Source organism: Motacilla alba, chromosome 20, assembly GCF_015832195.1.
Source record: "Motacilla alba alba isolate MOTALB_02 chromosome 20, Motacilla_alba_V1.0_pri, whole genome shotgun sequence".
NCBI lineage: Eukaryota > Metazoa > Chordata > Aves > Passeriformes > Motacillidae > Motacilla > Motacilla alba.
In genome coordinates this window covers 7294473-7306190 of record NC_052035.1, presented here as the reverse complement: position 1 = coordinate 7306190, position 11718 = coordinate 7294473, and positions in this window count along the sequence as shown.

Sequence of the window (11718 nt, the reverse complement as noted above, 5' to 3'; positions counted from 1 at the left end):
GCCTGGCTCAGGAGCCTCCTTCACGCTGCCACTCGCTGGGCCTCTCCTCGGGATGTGGCACCAGAGGGTGGGGAGTGCCAGCTCTGGTGTGGAGCTGGTGGGAGCCCCCAGTGCTCTTGAGACACCCCAATGCACTGGTGCTGACAAAGGCACTACCTGCATGCTGCAGCTACAGGGAGCAGCTGGAGCAGGGCAAGCTCAGCAGCAGCCTCCTTCCTGCCCCTCCACTGGGTCACCAGCCTCGGGGAGCACAGGGACAGGGAGCCCCGGCCACGCTCTCCACGGTCCCAGCCTGTGCTGTCCCCAGCCACTGCCGCGAGGTGCCGGGGTTTGTCCTGCTGTGCCCCCCCTCCCAGGGGGCCAGGAGGTCTTAGAGAGACGTACAGAAATTCTGCCTGCTGCCATGAGCTGTCACCTCCGATTCTGCTGAATATTTAAAAACCGCCTGAATCTGAAGTGACAAATCCATCATTGACCATCTGCCACTCTGCACGGTCACCCTGCAGCAGTCCCTGACATTTCCAGCTCTGCCCTGACACGAGCCAGTAACTCAGAGATGGAAGGCATCAGCCTCAGCAGGCTGACAGGCGCTGCCCCCCGCCTGCCCCAGGCCCCTCGGCAGCCCACGCACGGGGACAGCCGGGTCCAGGGCCCCTCCTGCCCCTCCCTGGCACAGGCTCCGTGTCCGTCTGCTGCCTCCACCGAGCGCACGGCTCCACGCACACCGACCCCACTGCCAGCACAATCTGGGGGACAGAGCCAGTGGGACACCCTGCTGAGGGCACGGCCATCCCCAAAGCTGGCTGTGAGCATCCCCTGCCATCCCTCGGAGCGGGGTTGTCCCGAGGGACAGGGATTGCTGCAAGCCCCTTGGGCAGCACTGAATCCCCCTGCACCTGTTCCAGAGGTTACAGGTGAGTGAGTGAGTGGGGCTCCACTGCGGGCCCCCAGAAGTCAGTCCCTCCCTAGGGCTGCACAGGAGTCCTGCCACATCTCCACGGCCGGCCAGAGCAGCCAGGCTGCCTCAAACTCTGCACAAGGGTTAGGGGAGATGACTGCTTGGGCATGAGACACAGCCCGTTCCAGGGCCCGCTCCTAGTCCTTGACAGGGCCTGTCCTGTGTACACCAGGCAGGACAGCACGGGATGGGATGGTGCAGGGAACAGGCTGCTTTGAGGCAGTCATGCCCAAGAGAAGTGCACGTGTTCACTGCCACACGTCCCCGTGGCAGCACAACGGCCACACTCACTGCTCGGCTGTAGCCAGTCGTCCTGCAAGGTGAGCCCATGCTCAGCCATGCTCCCTGCCCCACAGGGACAGCTCTGGGGGTCCCCCTCTGAGAGGTGGTCTCCTCAAGCCTGCTTCCCACACAGGATGCGGGAGGAGTGTTTCAGCTACCCACTTTCCAGCAAGGCTGCTGCACCCTGTTTGGGGACCCATGGGTGGCACTGCTCATCTGGGCTCTGAGCCAGTGCAGTCCAGGCTCCAGCATGGAGCAGGGGAGGCTCAGGAGCTCTTCTGGAGCAAGGGATGCTCCGGGAAGGCAGCATGGCTCTTATACCCTGTGGCCCCAAGAAGGGCCAACAGGTCGTCTCTGCAGAGCTGCTCCTGGCAGGTCTCCACAGAGGAACTGTACTGCAAGGCCACAGGGCTCCTCACCAGCTCTCCAGTGTCTGCAGCAGCTTGAGGGGGAGGCTGTGGGGCCAAGTGCCAGGAGACCCCACAGGGGATGCTGTGGGCCATGGCCCTACACGTCCTGCTTGGCTCAGACCCGAGCAGAGACAGCCGGGCTGCAGGAGAGCTCCCGCCAGCCATTCGCTCCGTACTTGTAGCTGGCACAGAGCTGCAATTTACAATCAACCTGCTGTTTGAGCTAATTGTGCTGTAATTGCTGAGCTGTGCTCCCTCCTGTTCCACCAGCGAGAGGCAGTTCTCACACTTCTCTTGGCAAGCTGGCACATCCACGGTCAGCCCGCGTGCTTCCACCCCAGCCATGCCCCGGGCAGAGGCAGTTTTCCTCTCACTCCTCTGCCAGCAAACACCACCCCGTGCTTGGCAGCTGCTGGTCGCTCTAGAAACCCTCGTTGGAAGCAGCTGCTGGAGGCCACAGGATGACCAGGACCACAGTGCCTTGTACACGTGGATGGGCAGGCACTGGGCACTTACCGAGATGCCTCTGCCTCCTGGGAAGGCATCTTGCCAAAGTTTCCTTTATTCTGGATAAAATATGGGCAATTGGAGGAGCAGAGCAGGCTGTGCTGGGTTCAGGGAGCGGCTGGGTAGGGCCTGGGGTCCCATTGTCCCACTGCGAGGCAATGAGCTGCTGAGCACTGGGGAAGGGAGATGCCAGGTCATCAATTGCAATTAAAGGACACTGTCACTGCCGGGGTTGGGCTGGCTCCCAGCAACTCCTGTCACTCCCCCGTGCTGACACCGCAAAACTTGTACATCCTCTGTGCTATTTAAAAATCCCATCTTTAATAACTCGGAGACATCAGGAACCTGCATGACAGGCACGGGGGGATGTCAGACACCAAGGGGACAAGCACAAGGGGAAGCCACTCCCTGGGGAGCAGGGGGTGCTGCAGGTGGTCCCAGCCCCATGTGAACAGACAGGCAGCCCCGGGCTGTGTCCCCTGCGGGCTCAGTGTCCCCTGCAGGCTCAGAGCCCCGGGCTTGGTGCCCTCCGCTGTGCCCTGGGGTGGGGCTGGCGCGGGGTCGCGGTGGGGCAGAGCTGGCAGCGCCGCAGGCAGCGCCGCAAGCTGTCCCCGCTGCAGGCGGCGTGTGCCTAATCAGCGCTAATCAGGTCTCTCACTAATTGCGGGGCCTCCCGCAGGGTGGTGAGGGCTGGGGGGTGCGGAGGAGGGTGGCACTGCCCTCCCCATCCCCTCTCCCGTCCCGGACAGGTGTCACATCTCTTGTCAAAGGCATCTATGGAGAGTGGGTGTTAAACACTCACAAAGGCGCTGGGATTCTTTCAAGTGAGAACGGTTTGAAGAGTCAGTTTTCCTGAGAAAATTCATCCCTCTTCACATCCCAACAGTTTGTCTCCAAGGTCACTGTACCACTGCGTTTTCCCCGCAGAGTCACTTGTGGTCCCAGCAGTGGGCAGCCTCATCCTGCTGCCTGCCTGCTGTCCATCCTGCCTGCCTGCTATCCATCCTGCCTGCCTGCTATCCATCCTGGCTGCCTGCTGTCCATCCTGCCTGCTTGCTGTCCATCCTGCCTGCCTGCTATCCATCCTGGCTGCCTGCTGTCCATCCTGCCTGCTTGCTGTCCATCCTGCCTGCCTGCTATCCATCCTGGCTGCCTGCTGTCCATCCTGCCTGCTTGCTGTCCATCCTGCCTGCCTGCTATCCATCCTGGCTGCCTGCTGTCCATCCTGCCTGCTTGCTGTCCCTCCTGCCTGCCTGGTGTCCCCATGGGATTCCCAGCAGAGGAGGTTGGCTGGGCACTGACCCTCCTGGCTGGGCACTGACCCTCCTGGCACAGGGTCCTGCCCAGCACCCCTGGCTTGCCAGGATGTCTGCAGCTTGTCCTCATCATGGGTTTGTGCCTTCAAACCCATCTCCACCTGACAGGCTGGGGCCTATGTAAATTCCCACCATAGTCACACTGAGAGCTATCAAACTATCTAATTTAATTTCTTTGTGAAAATAAATAGCTAAAGTGGCCCTAGGTACATGCATAAATACTTCAGCTTTATGTTGGGCCTGTTATTACTTCTCCCAGCTCGTGCAGTTGTAATGCACACTTAATAAGTACATATTTATTGCATGCCTCATCCTGGTGGAAGAGTAGGGAATTTTTGCTGAATTAGCAGGAAAACAGCTTAGTCTGTAATAAAAAAGGGAGGGAGTTAAACAAAAATATGCTGGGTAATTAATGATTGAGCTTTGAATGGCCATAATTTTTTATTAAGCAAGTATGCAAATATGGCGTAAGTGGCTGTGTTAGTATTCAATGGCTTTTTTCAAATATTGATGGCTGATCTCTGGTAAGACTCTCTCTCTTTTCTTCATGCCTGTGTGCACCATGATGAGCTAACGTGAGCACTCCTGTGTGTCCATGTGGGAAGCTGGGAGCAGGTACCCAGGGAGGTGTGCTGCTCCTGTGCAGCCCTGGCCAGCTTCGCTGACCCACACACCCCCTCATCTCCCTGCTGCCTGCTGCCAGCCGCTGGCTCTGTCTCTGCTGCTTTCTTTGCCTCCCTGATCCATTTGCTGCACGCTTCATTAATCCTGATAAATGTGTGGGTTAGTGCTGGGAGAAGCAGCTCCAGGGATGCTGCCACCGTGGAGCTCCCTGTGCTCCGCTCCCGCTCCGGAGGGTGGGTGCTGGCACCACCAGCCCTGGGACAGTGTCCTGCTGTGCAACCGTGGAGCAGGGAGAGCGGGGGACAGGCACAGGGAGAGGGATAATAGGCCCCAGGCCTGTGGAGCAGAGACGTCCCATGCAGAGCTGCTCTGTCCCCAAGCACCAGCACCACAGCCATGCGAGCCAGGATGGGCGTGCAGGTGACAAAAAGTTACTGAGCTGTGGCCAAACCATCACTGCTGTGGCTACCAGTGACTGCTGTACCCTGTGCAGACCCCGAGTCACAGCAGGGCAGCACAAGAGGTGACACAGACTCCATGAGTAGCTGGCTGCCCCTTCTATAAGAGGAGGGTCCCAAGGGTCATCTGGCTGTCCTGGAGCTGCAGAGACACGAGGGGGTATGGCAGCACTGTGGGTGTCCCAGCCACAGGGGCCAATCAAGCTTTTGGGACTGTTGATGTGACACAAGGGGGCTGCCCATGGACAGCACCAGGAGGCTCTGCTCCCCAGGTGAGTCCTGTTGCTCTGTGGTCAGAGAAGTTGGCTTGGTGGAGCAGTTTTTGACATGGCCCATGAGCCCCAGGGGGAGCAGACCCCGAGTCCCTCTTCCCATCAGAGCAGCAAGGCAGGGAAAGACACCAGCCAGTGAGGACAGCCGGGCTGCAGGAGTGACAGGGCCGTGGCAATGCACACAGCAACGCTGGCAAACAGCAAGCTGATCTTCCCATTAGCCCTCATTAGCACGTGGCTGAAAGACAACACGAGTTTAAATTAAGAAGACATCACAGTGGTCCCAACTGTGTTACCGCTGTGCTCGGGAAGAGCCCGACAGCTGCTGTTTAATACACCTTCAGGATCTGCCAGGGCACACACAGGCTGCACAGCACAGCGTCTGCCTCAGCCCACACGTGCTTCTGCATGGCTGCACACCTCCACACGCACACAGCACCTGCCTCTGCACGTGCCCAGCACCCTGCACATGTGTGTGCAGGGGCAGGAGAGCCATGCTCAGCTCTGCTGCCCAGGATGTGTCCCTGGGGCAGGAGGTGCTTTCTCCATCACCGGAACACCTTGCTGTGGCTCCATGTGTGTCTCTGTGCTGGGCAGTGGATGTGTCCCTGTATGCCTTCGAGTGTGGCCACGACACAGCTCTCTCACGCTGTGCCCTCCTGAGCCCAGGTACCCAGAAGGAGCCTGTGGATCTAAAGAACACCCAGGGTCAGACTGATGGGTGGTTGCTGCCAGGGAAACAGCATCAGTCTGGAGTTGCTGCTCCCAGCATGGCAAAGTGGGATATCAGCGCTCCATATTTACACTGCACATTCCCAGTGTGATGCCTGCTAATGACTCCCACTGCTACGGGGGAGCTGCTGGCTGTCAGGAGAAGGAAGGAAAGAAAAAAATCTGTTTGTGGGCATGAGAGGAGCCAGAACCATGTGATGGGAGGTGTAGGGGGGCTGATGCTGAAGGTGTGAGCTTTCCCCTCTCAACAGGGACAGCAACCTGCTGATGTCCCCCACAGGTGTCCCACATTAGTATCCCACACAGGCAAGCCTTGCCTGCAAGCTCATCTGCCAGCCCACAGCTCACGCCTGAAGGCCTGCAGGAGCCCCAGGCAAGGATTGCTCTTGCCCTTTGTGCCAGGACTTGCAGAAGGGCTGGGGTGTCTGACTGGTGAACAGAATGGGTGGCAGGTACTGCACCGTGGTGGGACTCACAAGGGACAGGATGCTCCCACTACTCATGGCCAGGTGAGTGAGGAAAGCTGTGCTCAGGGATAGATTGTGCTTCCAAGGCCACAACAGCAACAAGCACTCTCAGCCAGGGATTGTGAATTTCCCCACACATTTAGTGACAGTATTGGAAATGCATCTGAGTACATTAAACTATTTCAGATAGAATTAACTGTGCTGGCCATGTGCTGGCACAGGGAGACCTGCAGGTGCTGCCCTGGACAGCTCTGGAAACTTCAACACATTGGGAAGTGGTGGGCACTGACAGCCAGGAGCTGCTCCTGAGAGTCCTGAGTCACTGAGATCACTGGGCTCCTCTACCCACGTGCCAGGCTCTCCCCACACATCCACACATGGCAGTGCCCAGGCAGGAGGCAGGAAAGGCAAGGTCTGGAGCCCGATGGTCTGCACTCACCTCCCTGCAGGGAGCAGCCCAGACCCCAGCCCTGGGAGCACAGGCTGCCAACGCAGCAGAGAAATCGGTGTGGGGACAAGTGCCAGGTGCCCCTTCGTGTCTGAGATGGTGAGTGGGAGAAGGAGAGGTCATCTCCACAGGCCACCTCGCTGGAGGAGCAGAAAGCTGCAGCACAGAGCTCAGTGCAGACCTGCTGCCTCAATTATTTATAGGTACCATGGGTAGAACATGTTTTAATGACATTTGTGCTGGAGCTCAGCAGTGCGGATCTGCAGCCAGCCAAAAGGAATATGTCAGAGGCTTTATGGCCGGTAAAAGCAGCGTGTCAATCACAGTGGCATGCTCACCTCAGCCCTGGATCTGCTCTCCCTGCCCCGAGGAGAGCCTGCTGCTGCCGTGATGGATTGATGGGCAAACCCACAGACACACCAGCATAAGTCACCGGGCCTTTTTTATGGGTAAATCACAAGTAATAAGGTTTCTCAGTAGAATTAGAATGACATCCTGGAAAATTATGCTCTGGTTTTACAGCATATGATGGAAAAGCAATGGACACTTTGGAAGGGGATGCCTGTCCTACCATCAGGCAGCCATGGCTCGAGGCTGGGCGCGGATGAAGCGAGCCTGGTTGGTGCAAACTTGAGCAGGAGATGAAAGAGACAGGACGGACCTGGCAACGTGATCTGCACTAGACTGCACCAGCTCTGCACCCAGGACCCACCCCAGGCCCCAGAGGCCCTGGGTGATGTCTGGGTGCTGCTGTGCATGGGCAGTGCTGGCTGTGTGCAGCCCTGCATGGGACAGCCTGGCAAGGAGCACAGTTGCCTCTGGATCCCAGCAATGTCTGCAGCGACAGGAAAGGGACGTGTCTCTGCCTAACCTTGTAATCCTGCAGCCAACTTCTCTGTGCAGCTGGTGGGCTAGGGGTCCACAGGCCAGGGCCCTGGCAGCCAGACCTGAAAGCAGATGAGGTTCCAAATCAAGCCATCTGGACACAACACGCTCCAGCAGCTTCCCAGAGAAGAACCTAGGACACAGAGCTGTGATGCTGAAGCACCTCCAGCTCACCAGTGTGTCTGACAGCATGCCTTGTGCTGGGATTTAAGGACAATTGGCCCTTGTGTCTTTTTGCATTTCTGCTTGCAGAGTGTCATTTTCTTCAGAAAATGCTGTTTTGCAATTACTGTGAATTACACATGAAAAGCAAGCGACCACGTATTGATTGGAGCCCAAGAAAAACACCAAAGCCATTTAGAGTAGATTAACTTTTTCTGGAAAACGTCTTCACAATTATTTAAAGAGATTAATCAGTTAATTTTAGGTCATTTACCATTGTTTCCATGGCCTAGCCTGGACTATCCCCCTCCCCACTGTGGACAGAGCTGAGGCCTTCTCAGGAGGAGGAGTGCCCGGAAGAGGAAGGTCAGTGCAAGCAGAGGGTGCTGCTCTCTGGGTCCCCGTGGAGACTGAATCACACAGCTGCCTCAGGGCAGGGCTTAGGGGAACCCTCCTCAGCCAACCCAAATACCTGCCTGCTCCATGCCAGGTGCAGCCAAAGAACAGGAGAGCAGAATTCCTTGGGCTGCATCCTGGGTCATCGCTTGTGCACCCTCGCTCTCCTCCCGCTCCCCATGCCAGCATGCTGCAGGCAGAGCAGGCTCCTGGCCTCGAGTATTTCAAAGCATTTTTTTTCTTCAGGAAGAAAGAATTGAAGTCAAATAGCTCCTGTGGTGGAATACTTCCCAAATGTCAACACAATCTGTGCTACATTACGGGTAAATGTGATAATCTTAACGCCTGGCTTCTTAATGTCAGTGGCACTGAAGTCTGATGGATTGACAGACTGCCAGAATGACACGCAGTCATAGCTGATAAGGGCTCTCTCCGGGGAAATCACAGCTTTTTAAAGATGTTGGCAGCTACTAGCAAGTACCTTTTTATTTAAAAGGATTACAAGCATTGATTGCACTTCCTGTTTTCTTTTTATCACATTCCTGCACCAAGTGAAGCTTGTGCTGCGAGCTGAGCTTTTCAGACAATTATTCTGGAATAATGAAGGCGTGTCATGTTGCCTGTAATGAGTGTTTTCAATGCCTAATTTGCGTGCAGTGTGAAGGGATTTCAACAGCTGCCTGGCTCCTGGCTAAAGGTGAGTGACTCCTGACCGCGGTGGAGGCTGCCGTGGGCTGGCTCTGCCGGGGTGGATGGCAGCTCGTGCTTCCCCCAGCAGAAGAGGGATTAAAACTTCACGAATTACCACGGTTAAAACACAAGCTAAGGGGATGTGTTGTGCTTAGAAATGGCTGGTGGCTGTTTCCCCAGCGAACAGCTGGACCAATTCATGCTCACCTGAGCAGCTCCTCCACAGCAGCGAAGGAGAGAGATGAAAAATGGGTGTCTATAAACCTGCAGTGTAGCTGGACAGGGCAGTTAACAACCCTGAGCCACAAACACTTGCTGTCACTGACTACAGATGAGGAATGTCTAAGAATCACCACTTGGCCGCCCAACCAGGGCCGATGGGCACACGCAGCAGCAGCAGCAGCAGAGGTGGGTGGATGGTGAGACTCACTGCACGGCCCAGGGGAGGCAAACACCGAGGCACTGGGCTCCTCCTTTCACCCCTTCTTGCTGCCAATGTCATGCTCTTAAATGCCAGATTTGACCCCTCACAGCTGGGTTCCAGTGTTGGTGAGGGCAGGTGGGATGGGCCGTGGGAAAGCCAGGGTGGTGTGATTGCTGCGTGGGGAGCCCTGGTTGTGCTTTGCTGTGTATCCCGACTGCTGCAGACTCTGCCCACCCATGCTGGATTCAGCTTTGCAGAGCTAAAGGTATTTCCCTAAAAATTTGAAGAACAGTCATTCAATCCACACTCATCTGGAAAGGAACTGTGAGGCTGGAGAAAGCACAGGCTGGGATGTGTGACTGGCAGATGATGGCCAGCCTGGCTGCCCAGCATGGCACCAGCATCCTGAGAGGATATAGTCCTGCTGGCAGCAGGAACACCAGCTCTCCACCACACTGCCCTGGCTGCTCCACACTGTGAGGGGTGGTCTCAGCCCCACTGACTGCCCAGAAGCACAATTCCAGGGCTAAGTGAAATTCAATGATTTTGTTTCTCTCCAATTTCTCTGGTTGTGGTGACAGAGCTGTGACAGCTGCCTGGAAACACAGCTCTGCTCCCACCAGTGAGAGGGGAGCAAGAACTGCTGCTGCCAAGCACAAAGCCAGGTCCTCTCCAGATACTGGGAACACTCCTGGGATGGGCCGGGAGGCAGCAGAGCCACAGCAAGTAGAGAGCACAAACCAGAGTTCTGTGACAGCAAGAGAGCCCTGACAAGACAGAGCTGCTGCCTGCACCAAGCACAGGGCAGAGATGTAAAACAGAGATTTTGCTGAGCAGGGAGAGTCTGACACCAGCCCTGAAAGCAGCTCAAGGGCTGGGTAAATGAAAGGACATAGGGGGCTGGGATATTAGCCGTGGTGGAGGTGGTTAAAAGGACTCAGCTTTCTGGTGATAAAGCAGCTTCCTCAGAGGGTATGGGGAGAGAAGGGATCACCTTCCAGAGCAAGATATTGCCAGTGGGAACGGGAGGTAGAGGTTGACACAGCCTTGCTACATTCAGCTACCAGAGATGGATTTTCCTCCTGGGGTTGAAGGTATCACTGCCCTTTTTTCACTTCCTTTTAATGATCCCAGCAGATCACATCCATCTTTTGCAAATACCTCTCTAGAGGAGACCTGGACACCTTGCCTTCTGGAGCTTGCCATGGCTCAGTGCAGGCACTGGAGGTGACTGATGCAGCCTCCCTGTGCTGGGGATGCAAAAGGGGCTGCAGCAGCCTGTGGCTGATGGGACATAGCAGCACCAGCCCTGTAGGACCCGTTCAGAATGTGGGGCAAGTGCCACTGTCCTTGGCCAGCACTGCCAGCAGACAGCCACAGGTCACATCCCGTGTGGAAAGCATCAGCTGCAGAGCAGGACTGGCTTCCCCTCCTGCAGAAGGAGGACGAGAGGGACCTGCCCTTACCCTGCTCTGCAAAGAGGCTGTTGTGCAATTGCTGGAGAGAGAGAAGCTGCTATAGAAGTATTTCCTCAGAAGGGGCTGTGTTGAGGAGGCATGGAGCTATTCAAGCATCTTCACAGATGCTTCTGCAATCAAAGCTCTCAATAATCCTCCTCTTTTGTAGTGAAGGGTCTGGTTCTGACTGGCAATTTGTTGCTTTGAGCTCTCTCCATTTCCCCACAATATACAAGAAACAAATCCTCCTGCACAGCGCAGGCTCACGCTCAATGCCAGGCACTTGTCACCTCCACTGCAATGAGCACAGTGACTGCAGACGCCTCCTCCTCCTCCTCACTGTGGAGTTCCCAGAACACTCCAGACCCCAGAGTGTTTGGGTGCCTGAAGTGGGACAGCAGGACTTGGAGAGCTGCAGCTGGATGAGAGTTCTTGTTGCCAAGGGCCTGGGCTGGAAACTCGGGTACAAACACTCAGCTCTTTGCAAACAGCAAGGGACCAAGTGTGCAGACCTGCCAGAGCAGGTGGCTGTGACCACAGCACTGACTGGCTAGCTGTGAGGGGGCAATTAATGGTGCAATTAATGGTGATGCTGGCAGAAAGAACAGTCAGAAAGCAGAAAGGCTTCCTCAAGGCTGGCAGCTGTAGAGGCACTCACTGTGAGAAGGAAAACTGCATGGACACCGAGGTCTGAGAGCACACCTTGTGCCTCTGGAAAACCCTCCGGCCTCAACCCTTCTGTCACAGCATCCACTAACTGCTGTCATCAAAGGTCACCAGATGCTTCTTCCATAACATTTAGTGAATAATCAAGGGAACAGGATGGAGTGGAGGCAAGGGGATGGTGAAGGATAAGGAAACACTCAAAGACCTGGGGGAGCAGTAATCCTGTTTTGGAGCCAGGACTGCATGATGCTGTTTAAATGAGCGTTCCTTTACGGAGCAGTTTAAAGTCTGCCTGTTGTATCTGCTGACCTACACTGAAGCCACCACTCAGCCATGTCCCCTCTCTCTGTGCCTGCTCCATCCCTCCATGGTGTGCCACTGTCACACTGATGGTGCTGGAGCATTTGCAGCCACCTCAGTGAGGCTTCCCAGGCCCAGGGAGGGTCACGCTTCTTTGCCGTGAGCACCTTGATCTTTCCCCAGCCCCTGGCCATCAAGGAAACCACCAGCAATTGATTTAGCTGGGTCAGGCCAGAATGTCATTTATTTGCATCATTTCAGTAT